Source organism: Poecilia reticulata, linkage group LG6, assembly GCF_000633615.1.
Source record: "Poecilia reticulata strain Guanapo linkage group LG6, Guppy_female_1.0+MT, whole genome shotgun sequence".
NCBI lineage: Eukaryota > Metazoa > Chordata > Actinopteri > Cyprinodontiformes > Poeciliidae > Poecilia > Poecilia reticulata.
The window spans coordinates 6,320,996-6,338,515 of NC_024336.1; the positions used below are offsets into that span (position 1 = coordinate 6,320,996).

Genomic DNA, 17,520 nt, shown 5'->3' on the forward strand with positions numbered 1-17,520 from the left:
TCATGAGATGGAGAAAGGTGAGGCACGTTGACTGCAAGGCTTTGCTCAGGCAACTGGATAACAGCCCGGCCCAGTGATGGATCGCGTTCCCCCCCCAGCATAAACTCTGCTCTCCACCAACTGCTTTACATGCATGGAAACACAAGGATGGCCTCAGAAAAGAAAAGCAAGAAACTGCTCCAACAACTCTCACAGGAGGGAACGTCCGCAAACATTTTGTCTGAAATTTGGCAACAGTGAAAAGAGGAGAGAGAGAAAATGATGTTTGCTCGTTTTATTTTTTATTTTTTGCTTCAACTGAGTTTAAAGGTACATTACATTTCTAGGATTCCCAAATAAGAGGCACCTTAAGCAACAATATAACTTTTATTTAAAAAAATATTTTTTACTTTTTTTTTTTTTTATGCTATTTTGCTGTCATGACAGTATGATTCATATAATCATATAATCCTGTTTTCTCCCTGTGGACCTGCTGTAATCTGAAAAAAAAAATATGCTGCTCAATCAGACACAACCAATCAGAGCCAGGTGAGGGTCTTAGCACTGTCAAACATCCTCATGTACACTGTTCACATACCCTTTGCTCTCTGCTAGGCGACAGATGGCTCACCACAACAGAGGCCGTCAATAGCATGGCCAACAATGACGACGGATAAACTAAGTTAAATAAGAAAACTTTGAATAAAACCTCTTTCTATCTGTACTGTAGGAAGGACATCATCTCTGAAGCTCTCTTTCCATCTGCTCTCTACACATAGAGTATCTATCTTTCTTCTCCCCATAACTTCTGCCAGCTCCCCTCAGGACCAACCTGTCCTGCCCTGTTTAATTTATTATGTGATTTTATTGGTGGTTTTGTGAATCCTGTACGGGTAATAGCTGCTTTAAAAGAGCTTTAGAAATAATATTGACATTTACATTACCATTGACCTTTACCTGTCATTGACCCCTTATTCAGAGTCTCTACTCTTAACTGCTCCACTCCTCTTTCTACCTCCTGACATGCTTTCTCGCTAGTCCACCAACAGTAATCTGATATCCTTCCTTTCATCCTTGGCCAACAGCACTGGAGGCGGTCATTGTTCGACCGGGCCTCGACCGAGGCAGTCATTTTGACGATCCACAAATTTGTTTTGGCTCAAGCTCTATGTCGGATGCCCTTCTCGATACAAATTCCTTGGGCGAGAGGTGGGGTCCACTCAGACCAACTGCCATGCACAAACTCATACCTGAGGACAATTTAGAGATGCCAGTTCATTCGGGAGTCATGTTTTTGAGCTGTGAGAAGAAGCTGTAGTACCCAGAGAGAGCCCACTCGCTGCAAGGCAACACTGCAGCCAACTGAACCACCTTGCAATAAATTCATATCCACAAACACAAATTAAAATCCAGCCTTGTGGATTCCTACACTTTTTTACTTTCATGACTTCCAAAAATACAAAAAAAAAAACTGTTAAGATGAGAATTTTGATCAGGGGCAGTTTAATTTATTCATCCTGCAAAAGATGCCAAATCTGAACAGAATTAAATATTTAGCACATGTATTCTGTTTGGAAATGTTCGAAAGTTAGGAGTTGAAGTGCTTTGTTTAACCTCTAAACTAGACCCAGTTTTAAAACCACACAGGTCCACTCTAAATCTTTCATTCAAGGAACAGTACATGTATGCATTTTTTTTTTAAATTTCCTAATAAAAGTTTATTTTTGGGATCTCTCATTTAATAACTAATAACTAGACAATCATTCATCTTGAGAAGTGTAAATTCAAAGATGAAGGATTTAAATTAAATATCCATATTGTTTAGAAATCGCGATTTGATTTTGTGCCTTCAGAATAAGAAATCTAGTTTGGGAACGCAAACATTCTTATGGCCTAGACTGTGTAGAAACCCTAAAAAAATAGATATTCAACCATCTTACTGTATGAAAGGGAATTTAATTTCCATCTTAACTAAACATGTTCATGGAAAATGTTGAAAAATCACTTACATTTAATAAGAAAAACCTGCATTCAATTGAGGTTTTAATGATGAGAAGACTAACGCAGGAGCTTTACCAGTAGTTTTTTTCTGCAGTAACTTTTTAATTGAGAAAGCATGTTGAATATTGCACTGGTTTGACTATTTACAGTATGTTGCTTTTGCTTTAATTTCAAAAACATTGGAACTTGGGTGGAGATGGCGGAGTTGCCAAGTTAGAATCACATTAATGAAAGGAGCGTACAGATCGCTGCAGCACCATATAAAGCAGCAGGGTATCCAGAAAAATCAGACCTAGCAGGAATATGTTAAATATTCCATCCACTCAGACCATTTTCTGTAGAAAGTATCCCTCTGCACTTAGAGAATGACAGATTTTCTCCCCTGCAGCTTTAAAGGAATTTTACACTTACTTTTACATTTTCCTGCTTTCAAGGACCCTCTAAAAGAAATGAATTCAGAACTTTTATAGAAATCCGGCCCGACTCCTCTCACTGATATTAATAGATACATCCTCCACTCATGACACTGATACAGTTGATCCACCAGTTGCATAAAATAAATCCTGGTTGAGTTAGTGGCCCCTGCAGCTAACACTGTTATCGAGGCGCTAAACGCTGCCCCCACTCAATACAAAGAACTCATAATGTAATTACAGACCCCACCCTGTGAGAGGAAACGCATCTCCTATCTGACGTAGTAAACAGGTTTGACTCATGAACCTGTCCCGCAGCAGTAATCACAGCACTAATTTCATTTCTTTTGCACCTTCGGCAAAACATCCCGTCTGCGAATCCCAACGTGTCGGCTTCATTTAAGCCCAGGACTGTGCGTGTCAAGGAGTTGCTCTCTCACCTTTGTTTTCGTGTTGCAACTGCTTGTCCTCAGGGTGGATGCTTCCCGGATCACAGCGGAGGTTTAACTGCGGCAAAGAAACCCAACTCATTACCACCTAATTGGTTTTGGAGAGCTCTGGACTGATAATAGGATCATATATAAAAGATTTCATTCCCAAAGCACTATTGCAACATAATTTACAGTTCCTTGGAAACCTGTTCACACTGTGTGAACTTTTTCTCGTTTTGTTTTGTTGCAACCACAAACTTTAATAAATCTTGTGGGATTTTTTTTTTTTTTTTGTGATATATCACATAATTGTGAAGTGGATGGATATAAACAAATATATTAATATATATTTAGAGTATATTATTAATAAAAAGAAAAAAGGTGCCATTTATTTTAGCCACCTTTTACTTTTATATCCTCAAATAAAACAAGCATGAAGCTAAATGGAGACTTCAGAAGCAAACCTGTTAGATCAGGGGTGTCAAACTCATTTAAATTTTTGGCCAAATCAAAAATCTGAATGTTCTTAAAGGGCCGGTTGTGCCAGAATATGTAGATAAAACCAATTCAACTGTTAAAATATCAAGAAATACCTTTTCCTCCAGGATTTTGTGATTGCTTTAGTGTATTTCTTGCAATCAAAATTGTGGTGCCAATCTAGAAATGTTTGTAAAGAATTTCTATGATATTTGCACTAATGTATGATATTAAATGTGACTTCGTCTTATCAATTATGGACTATAAAATCAAGTAAGGCTGAGGCAGCAGTCACTTAAACTCAAAGTTATTGACCAATTTTGAGAAAATCTGAAAAAAAGATGTGGAGATTTGTTGATTTTGTGTGATTTTTTGCAAATTTGTAAAAAAACCGGAGCAACTTATTGATGTGATCTAGAGTCTAGAGGGCCATATAAAAAGTTAGAGCGGGCCAGATTTGGCCCCTGGGCCTTGAGTTTGACACCTGAGTGTTGGATGCAGCTCACTTGAGATGAAGCACAACAGCAGCACAACATACAACTAGAATTACAACAGAATCAAAGTAAAATTCATTCCACTTCGGGCTTGAAAACTTCTGCAAACTTTTAGACTGAATTGCTATTTTTCTTTCTAAATCAAAAACTCCACTTGAATAATGTCTGCAAACCATCCAAAACAAATCTGAAATGCGAGCGTCTGACTGTGTTTTGTTTCTCAGTCTGTCTCAAGTCTCTTGGATTTAATCATCACCTAATGAGAGCTAATTAATTTCACTGCTTAGTATTTTCAGCAAGTTGTCACCAAAGTAACAGCACAAAAACGGGTAACAGAAGAAGAAATCACGCCAAAAGATGATTCTATGTCCTCATCATGTCATGTATGATACGTTGCATCTTGCTGAGCTGATGACTTTTAGTACCCAGTGCGATAATGGGCTCCATAATTGACAGTGCACCAAGGTAGAGACACTAACCTCTCTAAATGTTTTTTTTTTTTTCATGATAATGGCCTGATGACTTTCAGTATGCAATTTAGAAACTGCTCTACTTAATCTCCTTGCTGTTGTCCTTCAAGCTAATAAAATCCCTCAGAGTATTTTACAAATAAATTGCAAAGGAAAAATTACGAGGCTCTTTTAATGGTATTCAAGGCACATCCGGATATATCTGGAGGGCAAGCTGATAGCAGAGGAGAGGACATTTTGCAACATTACATTTCTCAAACTGGTGGCGAGAAGGCAGACATGCGGGAGAAGTACGGTTTGGTTGATGAATTTAGTCGAATCATTCTTTTCCTCTGTTTTCTGTCCCTGTTTGATAGTTTTAATGAAAATAGGCTGAACACCCAGATGTGGATGAATACCATGTACGCTAGGTCAGAGAATGGGAAGGAGTGGTTTGAACCCCTCTATTTTATTGTCCTTAAAATGTCTTGTTATCTGGCCCTTTGCTCTGCTCCCAGATGAATCCTCATCCAGAACATAAGCCCTTTCTCCTCTTGCTTCATATCTCGGCCTAATTTGTTTATCTCAGTGAACCAGCTTCTGGAAGGCATCTCAAACCACAAACCCTTTTTCCATGCCAAACCAGGCTTATCCTTACAGTAATAACTGAGTCACTTGCTCTCTTTGTTTGAAGCTATGGCTGCTAATGGTTGCCAGTGCTGTGCCTGAGATAATGGAGGAGTGTGAGGTACGTGCTGCAAAAGCACAGGGTATGGCCTGCTGGAAGATGATTTTACTATAGGAGGAAATGTGCTTTTAAGGTCGTGTGACCCTATCTACCAGAACCCGGCTGATCCCAGAGGCTGATATGCAATTATTGATGCTATCAGAAAGACATTGTATAATGATCACTGAGAAAATTACTTTTAGAGAGATGATGTGACTAAATTTAAATGAATTTTTAAGGATTTTTTTTTCTTTAGTTAAATACTACTACCATTTTAACAATGACAGCAGTTAACTCTGGTCAGATTAGACTAAGATTAAACAAAAGTTAAATATATGGACGAGTATCTCATGACCACTGTTGGGTAAAGCAGAGGAAAACAGCGGCAACATGCAGGATTTGATCTGGATGATCTAGAGAGACTTCGCAAAGTGGAGTGTGCATCAGTCACTCTTCTTTGCATGCTAAACGTTGAGGCTGCTAATGGTGCGCTGTGATGCCATAGCTCGGCTGGGGACTGCAGTTATGCAGAGGAGCTTTGTGGAAATGGGCGGAGCTTTGTGAGAGCAAGCGTTTAGGCACTCCCGAATTACTGCCACAAGAGATTGAAGGGTTTCTCAAAGCAACACTCGGGGTATGTTTTTGATGAAGGAGTAACATTATAACATAATGTAAAGCAAAACAAAAGCAAACAAACAAAAAAAGATTTTATATAATACTTTCACTTTAACAAAAGGGTCGAGATGGGCCAGTAAGCATTTTGCATGATTTCATGTGTGCATCAAGCATTTTTTTTTTTTTTAAATATGTTGGGCTCTTAGCCTCCTGAATAAATGCGGTATTTTCCTTACATTTTTATTGTGAGATTATATCAATGACATAGATTAATTTCTTACGTTTTATACACATCTCCAGCCGACAGAGTGGCGGCTGCTCCTGTGTACTTAAAAAGCGGCTCCCTGCTGATACATATCAGACAGCTGACATTGCTCAGCTTTGAAAGGGGAACTTTTGGCCCGTTTCATGCTAAAAACCGGCCCAGCTGTTGTCCAGCTGTTATGTTCGGAACCCGAGGGAAGCTGACGCACTAATAGCTTGTATATTTCTGTAACAATTTGCTGGAGCGGCTCACTGCCTCGAGGCCACCGCGCGTCAGTAGCGGCGCTGCAGTGCATGCGCACACCCTGGAGGATATAGCTGCCGCGCGCCCCCGACCGCGTGTGCGACGGCGCGCGTGTGAACTGGTGGGAGAGGAGGAGAGGACCAGTGAGGCAGAGGAGGAGGAGGCAAGTGCAGGAGGCTCGGCACTGAACGGGACTCCGCGTAAATAAACAGCACAGCAGCAAAGCGCTCCGTGGAGGGGGAGCTGAAGATACAGAGCACACCGGGCTTCGCGTGTCGCATCGAAGAGGAATAGTCAGGTAAGCGACGCTAAATTACACAATTTGTAGCACAAACGCGCGCTCGCGCGTGTGGTGCAGTTTACAGTTCACTGTCCCGAGTTAGTGGATGAAGAAGCCGCTCGAGTACTCTGAGCTGGATATTGGGTTTCTGCAAACACAAGCCTCTTGACAGCTCCCTCGCTGGGTTTCAGGGGCCATTTGAAAGCCGAATGTACTTTTCTGGTATTCACATTTATGTTCTGCTGGAGAAAATTACTTGGAGTCGTCTCAACTGCAAAAGCGACGTGTTGTTGTAGTTGTAGGTTGCTCAAAAGATGCCCAGAAGACTGATTGCCACTTATTTAGTCCTACCCTCATATGTGATAATAAAAAGAGTAACAATTATAATTTCCTATGAATAGATTTTAATCAATATCTCTGAGTAGATATTATGTTAAATTATTCCCACTGATTGTACTTGCTCAGCCAAATCAGTTAAAGTCCAACTAAATATTTGATTAATTTTGCTTATCCATTTTTCCAATCATGTCAAAATGAAAAAAATGTTTGGGATTAAGCCCCAAACATTACTGAATTGTAATGCACATTTTAAATATTCGATTAAAGTATTTGGTTCTGTTGACCATGAGCATATGTATGGTAGACTTGTTGTGGTATATTTTTATACTTTAGGGAATTTAGCCAGTTTAAAATATTTAAGCCTGTTTCTGAACATTATAATAGGAGTCCCCCAAGGCTTGGTGTTTTTTTCCATCTTTATCTCTAAAATGGAAAACAATATGCCTGTAGTTAGAGTGGTCCTTATGAAGATTAGACAATAATTTACATAGATTTCTGTTCTTTCAAGCAGACTGTTGACAAGCTTCTAATGTCTTTTTTTTTAACATTTGTTGATTCTTTGTATAAAGATAACTAAATTAGGGTTGTTTACTGTCGTAATCTGTGTTTGTATGTGTTTATTTTTGAGTTTCTGTGTGATCCTGTTCCCTGTTAGTCCTGTCTCTGCGTCTTTCCCCGTTGATTGTCTCCCAGGTGTGTCTCGTTCCCGTCATTGCCCCGTGTGTATTTAGTCTCACCTGTTGTCTGTGTTCTTGATGTCGTCTGTCTCCGTGGCTGCCAGTTTTCCTCGTGCCGCTGTTCCTTGTTGTTGGAGTATCATCATTAAACTTATTATTTCACTACATCCTGGGTCAAGCTGCGTCCACTTCCTCACCACAACCTGTACCAGCTCATGACAGTTTTCCAGAAATCTTTCCTGTATTTCAAGTCATATTACTTCTGCACTAGGCTGCGACCTTATTGAGAGAGTATCATAGATATATTTAAATATTTGTTTGGATGGTAACCATTATTTTAGAATGCTTATTGATAATTTAGGTTAAATGTAACTGAATATGGTAATATTATTATTTGCGTGTTATTTTTGGAATTTGGTAGAGGTGCTTCCTTTTGCTTTGCGTTGTGATGATGCCAAATCTTTAGAGTATTCTAATGTCTGATCTTTTTGTATCTTTGAGGAGTTTACAGCTCCTTTAAGCTTTCTGTAACAGAACGATGCTGCAGTTATTCCTAGACTAGATTTGTACCTGTATTATGTTGAGTCGGATTTGTTTTAATTTTCTTGTGTCAATGTCGATTTTTCAAAGTTAACTTGGAACTTGTGCTGTTGTGCCTTCTGGACCAGGTCTTTCTCTGAAAAGAGAAGTTAATGGCAACCACTTCCTCAAGGTTAAGAAGCTTTGCTTGCTAGCAGCTTAGTTTGACTTTTGGACTAGTGTTGTTGCTGAACTTGTTAAAGCAGAGCACAAACCTAAACTGTTGCATCAAAACAGAATGACTGGGCTCTGACTAAGGTTTCTTCCTGTTGAAAGAGAGTTGATACTTTCTACTGTCACCACATGCTTGTGTAGTGTGCAGCACTGCTGGAACATTGGCTTGACTTCCTGATCATTTGGAATTATACATAAATAGATTTTTGCATTACATTTACAAATCAGATCAGAATGTTTACAATGAATCTCATTTTTCTACAGAATTGTATTGCATTTTTTTGAATTGATTGGTGTCAATATTTTTATGTAACAGAAATAAAGTGACCCTATTTTTATTGTAAAGTGCTTTGGGGTGACACTTTAATGGCTCTAAATATATGTATATGAGCTGAATTGAAAACTACTTCCAGATTTAGGTAAACTTTAGTATATATATTTCTTTAAAAAGTACAATAAATAATTAAATATTTTAAAGATAACATCATGATACCTTTAATGTTTCTCTGGCTGTTATTTTATTTAGGCATAAAACAAACACAGAGAAACTGAAATTTTTGGTTACAGCTATGATGATGTGAAAGTCTTATAATCAGTCCACGCCTCATCAAGATGTGTGATTTTTAGAGAGTCAAAATAAAATGCCTAATGATAAAGTTAAACAATTATTGAGCAATATGATACATTTAACTAGGTTTGACAAAAATGTTTATAATTTTAGTGACTAATATTTTTTAATGTTCAGAATGATTCTTTTTTTTATTGTACTGTAACTGAGTTCCTGTTTTGACCTGTTTGGCTGAAATTGCTGCCTTAATACAGAAAATCCCTCATATCCTAAGCTGATTTGCTGCCCACATGTTTAATTCCTGTCATGTTCATATCACAACTCTATCTTGGCTTTCCCTGACCAGCCTGTTGGGTCTAATTTTCCCCACACCACCCGCCTCACCAGTTGCATCTCTGAGCCGTCATTTCACAAGTCAAACAATTGTTGCACAGAGAAAAATCCAATTCTCACCCAATCCTTTGCTTTCTACCCCCTCTTCTTCCTTCTGTCTAGCCTCCCCCACCCTCCGCCCCCAATCAAAGCTTTGGCCAGGGGGGAGCGCACCATCATCCAACATCTCAACAACACCCCTCTTTCCACTTTTCCTTGTCGTCCTCCCAGATGCTCTCACTCATACACACACCCAAACACACATGCCTGGACTGCACACTTTCGCTCTCTGCTCTGTTAGCCAAATTAATACAATGCTAATGACCTCTGCTTTATTGTCTGAAGCCTTGGTGCTCTCTGAAAAGGCTGACACACTTTCCAATGATGTTTATTCACTCCACACAGACTACAGTTAATCTGTTTAAGAAGATAACAATATCCCTCTATCCCTGCCTTATGCCTTGTTAGCATTAATGCAGAAACAGAAGGTTAAAACTGGAGATATCTCTGTGTTGCTGGACTTTTTGGTGGTCTCTTGAGCAGGCACTGCTCTGCAGCTGCCTGGAGATCTGCTAGCAGGGAACATTTCAGGCCCACTTGACAAATAAGGAGAAATCAGGACAAGATAGTGACCTACATTGTGCTGCCATCTTTTACTCTCAGCATTGGCGCAAACGGCACCAAGGCGGGGGGGAGATTTGCATAACTAAGGGATTACGATGACACACGTTGGCCAGAGTTATTGAGAGAGCGCCAGTCTAAGTCACACTCCTGACCTAAAACCAGCAATGGCGCTACTTCTCCGCTCTGGGGGCTGTGGGAAAAGCTTGGGTGTTTGGAGGGAAAATGCCACCGATTCCACCCTGTGGGCTGAAGAAGCATGCAGACTATGCTCTGAGAAACGACTGAGGCTCTTTCTGTGACCGGCTGTCCGTGGCATGGTGAATGCTGCAGGACGGAACAAAGTGCCCCACTGACAGAGAGCGCTCTTATGTGTCACTTTGTGTTGATGATTACATCATCGCTGCGAGGAACTGGACTAAACCTGGGAGCCTTTCAGTTGGCGATTATCTCAACAAGGACACTCATTTATGTAGCAGACAGATTCATGTCAGTCATTCTCAGATGGAACTGATTAAACACGCCAGCTGACTGACGCTGCAGTCAGTGAGAAAAACGTTCATTATGGATGGCATTTACAGTGCCTTGCTAAAGCACTGACACCTCTTAAACTCTTTCTCACATTTCCTCACTTTGCAACTGCAAACATCAATATATTTAGCTGGCTCTTCATGGAGTAGCCCAACAAAACATGGAGCATAAGGCAAACAATTTTCTCTTTTTAATTAAAACTCTGAAGAGTATGCATTTGTATTTAGTTCTCCAGAGTATATATGGTCTAGAACTGGATTTAATTTCTTCAAGCTGCAAATATTTTAGTCTGAACGTCTAGAGAGTGACATTTCCTGCCTTGTCTTCTTTCCAAAACAGCTCAAGCTTAGTCATATTAGATGGAAAGTGTCTGCGACCAGAAAGTTTCAGGTTTTGCCACAGATTCTCATTTGGACTTATGTCTGGATTTTGACTGGACTGCTCAGAAACATAATTCCTTATTAATATTAAAAAATAATGTTTATTAATCAAAGTGCTTTAAAAATATCTGACTCAGTTAAAATGTATGAACAGGTCAAACCTTTTCAAAAAACTGGAAATCAAAATATCATAATTCAACTATAAAACTGTTTGGCACATGTCTCACATATAACCTATCATATTCACACACAGTTTACTTCAGTTTAAGAAGTAGATGTAAAATGTTACACTGTCACTTTGTCATTAGCTGTCAGGCTGTGTTGGAACACAGTCCACGGTACATGCCAGCATCTTTGTGTTTGCAAAACGATCTGTGTTAGCCAAACACGTTTCAGTAACTTTTATACTTGAAACAACACAGATTTTCATTAAATAACTACAAAATGTTTAAGGTTTTGTTTTTTAAGTGGTAGAAATTAGCTATTAGATGAGCTCTGCTCTGATGCTCATATTCCCCAAACTGAGATTAATGTGACTGCTGTCTACTGCAAAATAGATACTGACTGCTCCACAAATTCACACTTTATAAATTGAAACTATCTTTTACATAGACATAAATTTATGGTATGCATGCTTTGGATACTTTTTCAGACCTTCTACCTTGAAATAAAACTCAGATGACAATGGCCGAATGACTTAACAGGAAGAAAAAAGATCAGACAGGGTCCTTCTTTTCCTTAATGTCTCTGAAGGAAAACCACATTCAACCCTCATCAATGCGCCATGATGTTTTACTTGTCATAAAAAATTGCACAGGCAAAATTCAATAATTCACCATCATGTGTCAGCCCTGCTGATTGACCGGATGATTGAGTGTGCTCTGGGGACCCATATATGATCCAGTCGTCGCTGTGAGAGCCGCGAGTGTGCTGCTCAGCTGAGATGAGGCCAAATCTCCAGGGACTGATGGAAGCCCGTGCCTATCCATTAGTGTCACTTCGGCCTGGGTGTTTCTTCCCAGCAGAGCAGTCACACACGTCAGCGCAGCACACTGACATCGCCTGGACCCCTTGTCACAAACATTTTTGGCTCTCTTTGGGACTGATGTGCGCCTCATTAGGGGAAGCGACACTCTCACCTTCTTCACGGATGCTTGAATACTTAGTTGTAATTCAGATGTATGTATGCAGTCAGAGGAATGCATCACAAAAGAGCGCTTTACAGACATGTTCATTATGTAAAGATGAAAACACATCTCTCTTTCCGTCTGTCACTGTATATGCTACGTGTAGGCAAGGTGGTGGATGCAATTACAGTTTCACAGGCAGTTAGGCAGTAGCTCTAATAGGGACTGACACTTTCCTGTGAATCCACTTAATGCAGCTGCAAGTGTTGATGTTTACAGCTTAGACTTTTATTATTCTGCTCAAAAGGAATTGTGACGTATAGCTTGGAAAAACTGGTGAATGAGGTGATTTATGTGTTGCTCACAGCACCTCTCCTGGCTAATTAGCTGAAAAGATGTGAAGACTTGTTGCATTTTTTTCCTTTTTTAATCTTTTGCAGAGCTTTTCAATGATGCTCAAAAAATATTATATAGTAAAAGTAACTCCTTGCTCAAGTTATTTTAATTTCTGATGTTTTTACTTGCAAACATTCTCAAAAATCTGACCGACCTTGAATCTTAGAACATTAAATTATTTTTATTATTGCTAGTATTGTATTACTTTTGCAGAGAAATAGACATTTTAATTTAGCGATTTCAGATTTTAGAAACTTCTGAAAGAAAGTTGAACATCCTGAGCATGGCTAAGGCAGTGGTAGGTTACAGATTTTCTGAGATTGAATCCAAAAATTTTAGATCTTGCCACTATTTACCTTTTCCTCTCAGTTATACAAGTTTCTGAGCTAACATTTAAAGTTTAATGGAAACTGAGTCAGGAATTGACATGGATGGGTATGTGTATAAGGTGTTAAATTTTTTTTGATACTGTAATATTAATAAAATGATTCCAAAACAAATTGAATACCATTTTCTGATTGCTTTTATCTGAACAGCTTGCCAACAAGCTGATAGCTTGCCAATATTGTTTTAATAATGATTGATTGGTGGGAGTCCTTTTCTCAGCATTAATGTCTGTTTTTTGCATTAGGGATATTTGCAAGCAACTGTTTTTTTTTCTTCTTCTTTAACTAGCCTATTTTCAACCAGCTCTCCAGCAGTGTGCAGCAACAGGTGGAGTTGGGACGCTGCAGCTTTACTCTCGATAAAGCTGTAGAAAATGACAATCACTGCATAGCTTTCCTTTGTGTCGCTTTAGATACAATATATTAAATAACTTTGAGCTATAGGGAATTGATGACAAACAATTTTAGCAGTTTTTGAACATTTTTAAACTTGACATAAAAAAAAGTAAAAACAAAAAAAACACTCCAACGTGTGAAGCTGTTGTGTGTGCAGGGAGCTAAATGTTATTTAAATGCCACTAAGTTTTAGACCCAGCATTAGCAGAGGCAGGACAAACACTGCTCAACAGGTATATACTAACTTGTTTAAAATCTTCTAGCTTTAGATCATTAATTATAAATAGTAATTGGACTTTTTATGTCCTAAATGAGTTATCAAGCTCCTGTTCAATAAGGCCTCTCCCTCTAAAATCAGTGTGTTATTTTTGGCCAATAGGGGCCTTGACAGATGGTGGATGAGTAAAGGTCAGTGTAGACATCCCGTGACGGCCCACTGTGACCACATTATTGCACCAGAGCTTTGCAGCATGACAGTCATCAAGCCTAATCACTCAGGGTTGCCAAGGGAACAACACTATTATCAGATGTGTCAGGCTATTTCACCCCGTTACAGAGTAAAGGGGTGTAATAACATGCAGACATGGTCTTTTTTTTGTTGTGACCAGCTGCTGGGGGGAGCGACATCAATCGAGCCATCTTCTGAACTGGGTCACCAGGATAATAGAAAGTAATGTTTTTGGTTTTATGCTCATGTTCTCTGGCCCCTGCAGGTCATGTCATCTTGCTCTTATTCATGTCTCAATCTAATGTATGAGTATGAGGAACTGGACATGAGACAAAAATGTGCGTCCAGGGTGTATTTCTTGAGAAACAGTGAAGCGAAGGGGGGACAAGTGGGAGTGTTTTGATGCTTTCGGGGTGTTCCAGGGAGGAGGGGCAGATCATATACCACCAGCGATGTTGAGAAGGGGCAGGGGGAACAAAAGGGGTCTCTTTTCTCTGTCTGTGCTGGTGGAGCGGCTTTTCTCGCCTCTTCCTTGCTGTGTGTGCGCATATATGAGAGTGTGTGTATGTGTGGGTAGAGAAGGGTGATGTAGGGCTTACATTGGAGAAGATACACAATAAAAAGTCGGGTGTTGTGCCTCTCTTTGAACACATTGTTATTGCTGTAGAAGAGGGGACAGAAAGGCAGATTTCATCACAGAGAAGCACTGGGTCTACTAAATCTCCTGCTAGCTTTGGAAGGGCAGCAGATGTTTAGAGAGGTTGTTGGAGCCCCAGCAGCAGGACATAACAACGCTCGGTGCTTCCCTTTCCTGCCCTTAGAGCAACAGGAGATGGGCATTACTTCACTGGTAGGGTCGTGGGCTCGCCAAAATTCAGGGGCATTAAAGACGAGTGTGTTCTGGAACGGTCCGCTCTCAAGCCTCCATCCTTCCTCTAATCTGAACGGAGATTACAAAAAACTGCGCTGCACATCTCACTCCAAGTTGGCACAGGCATCGAAATCATTTGCATTGTGAATAGCTCAGTAAATACAAATGGAGATTAATTTGTTGGCAGCCTTGTACTTTAGTTACGCAGTCTCACTTTGAAAAATGCAGAAAAAAAATCTAACATTAATTTAAACACCTTGGTTTGAGAGGAAATATATCGATATTAAGAAATGATTGCCTTTTACAAAATAACATGTTCCTCTATTGTTTCTCACCAAATTCACCTAGAATATTACTTGCTGAATTGTAAACTTATCTGACTAAACACAACCTTGTTAAAGTTTAGCACCACCTGTTTATATTTGTGATTGTAGGACTGGAAAGATTTTTTCTCGGCATCACACCGAAACAACTGGTTGCCATGTAGCGGTTGTTACGTTTTCTTACATGCAATCTTTTTTAAGCTCCATCCTCGACACTAACCTCTTTCACGAAAGATTTCCGTCCCTAACCTGCAAAGACAAGCTGCCTCTTATCTATTCATAGATCTCAAGGGGAGGTAGTGATATCCCGCACAGCTTTGAGATTTCAATTATGAAGTTGGTAGTTTCGGACCACTGCAGATGTGGTGCAGCACTGACACCAGCACTATGCATACAATTTGTATTTTGAGTTTCCCCAAGCAATGTCTTTTTAAACCTGTAATGTCAGGAGAACTCAGAGTATCCTATTGTTGGCTTTAATTTAAATTATATATCTCGTTTTCTGTCTCTTCTCATCAAAAATAATTTCTAAGTCTTTCTTACACTTTTAAATCCTGTGGTTGACTGATCGCTTAAATCATTCTTCATAACTCTCTTCATCATTCTTTTGACTCCCCAAGCTGGCTTGCCCTTATAAAAGTAAATTATGGGCCTGTGACTATCTCACTTGGTGTTACTGATTACTGATTAAACAATTGTCAAAACTTTTAATAGCTGGAAAACATTTAGTACAATTAATTTACTTTAAAGGATTGCTAGGGTACAACAAACTGTACAAAGTGAATAATTAGCAACTAGCACAATTAGCATTAGCATCTATTAGTATCCGTTTCCCTACTGAATTAATGCACAGTTTCTTTTCTAAATATTTCAATGTTATTTTATTCTTCTTCAATTAAAAAAAACAATTTATTTTCAGGCTTTTTGCACATTTGCATCAGGGGTGACTACAAATTCGTGTACGTTTGTGTATCACCGAGAGCTCGAATTGTGCTTATGACAGATTTAGGGTTTCTACTATAAGCATCTGTGTTCTTGTTCAACTGTCGGTGAATGTTACATTGTGTAAAGTCATAGGAGAAGGCAATTTCAGATATAAGCAAATCCAAGGCATATAGTATGCCCACACAAGATACGAGCATGAATCAACAGGAAAGAGGAAGACTTTTAGCTGTCAAGTCATGAATAAAGTTGACTTGGAAACACAAATTTGCCATGGTTCACGTGTCTCTCTGACCCCGTGATCTTATTTAGGCCAGGCTTTTCTGATGCCCTCGGCCTCTGATCCGTCCTCTAACCCCGCCCACTGCCCAGCCCCGGCTAAAGCGAACATGCTAGCAGTTCCGTAGCCACCAATGAAGGGCCCTTAATCTAAGCGGGATGACAGCTTGGCTCTGGAGGCTGTTTCTGTGGAGCTGAAACCAATGGGCTTTTCTTTCCTCTTTTTCATCCCTTAAACCCCCCAAACACAGCCATGGGATTCCTAGGGTAGGAAAAACATGTCCCAGAGGAGACAGAATAATGAAATGGTACACAAATCTAAGGGTGGATCTGAGATTTCCTCCATCCACCAGAAGATATACAGGAACATCCTTTAAAAATAAATAGCAAAGATATACCGGTATATATATATATTTTTTATCTCTGATGCCACATGTTGTAAAAACATAATCTATACCCACATAATCTTTTTCCAGGCTACAGAATGATTAGGTAGGATTGAGGTCAGAAAACCATTTGAATCATAAAATTTAGTGCCGCTGTCACACCAAATCCCTTTTTCCTTCTTTTAAACCAATCAGCTGTTCTGTTCTGAGCTCTTGTGTTTACAGGGATTCAAATGGAGCATTAGTTAATATTAATGTGAAATAACAATGATCACCACACATGTTTACTAGCAGAGTGAGTCTCCATCCCAGGCTACTACTGCATATTCTTCCTTTTTTCATGAGGATTATGTTGCAACACTGATGTTTGTCCTACACAGGACAAACATCTGAGTAACAGTATTTTTCAAATGCAGTGTTTTATATATTGCGAGCTATGTATTTTCTTACATGCACATTTATTGGGAACCCTTGTTAAAGATGCCTTAATACGAACTAAATCCAACCTTTAATTTGAATACATTTATTCAGTGAGAAAAGAAATGCAATGTTAAGAAGTGTTTTAGATCAGATCACTGGTGCCACAACCAATGGCACTTAAAACAGTTTCTTTAATGTAAATGTATGTTTTTACTTTGATTAGTGTGTGTGGGAACATTTAGCTACTGTTTCTCCAGGTCATACATTTTTGACATTGAAACCCAATTCTTTCACCCACTCATCAAAATGGGAAAGACAGTAAAATATGTCATTTTTGACTATTTATCTCAAAAATCTCTCTTAGAAAACAACTACTTGCAAAACCTTTCCACAACAAACCAATAATAAAAACATTTTAAAGAGCCAAAACTGTGATACGCATGTCTTGCCATTAAGATTTTATTAAAATTGTCAATCACTTCAAACTGCATTGTTACTAACAAACATAGATTTCCTCCTCTTATGTGAATATATTTAATCATGTTTTTTCATCATCTCTTCATCAAAACTTTATTTTTAAGTTAAAATAGTCTTTTAAAATGTTTTGATTTGTAGGCAGGATTTGCATTGAAGCAATTAGAATCAAGCAAAGCACCAAAGGAATAACAATCAGCATAATCTCCCTGTGGTCAGTCCTTTCACCGGCTTCTCAGTTGGCATCTTTAGAGGCTGGAAGACACAGTAATTGTCCTGGAGATAATTTTCTCTCTGTGAACTGGGTTTGCTGTGATGAAGGGCAAACAGACAAATGGCAGCTTCATTTATCAGGATTTCCTGTGAGGCTGGCCAGCCTGATAACCCAATCAAATGTCTGAAAGCTGTCTGTGGCGTTACAGGGCGTTTTCACTACTATGTTTGTCTCTATTTATGT

The 17,520-nt window shown here is 39.2% G+C and overlaps 1 protein-coding gene across 1 annotated transcript in view; it reads left to right on the top strand.

Moving 5' to 3' along the window:
• Positions 1 to 6,200: 6,200 nt before the first annotated feature.
• The window catches only part of LOC103465827 (neuronal cell adhesion molecule-like), a 90,152-nt gene continuing 78,832 nt past the window's right edge, over positions 6,201 to 17,520 (top strand). The window contains exon 1 of the mRNA XM_017305239.1: positions 6,201 to 6,392. The gene's annotated coding sequence lies outside the window, so the exon portion shown is untranslated. The remainder of the gene's footprint in view (positions 6,393 to 17,520) is intronic.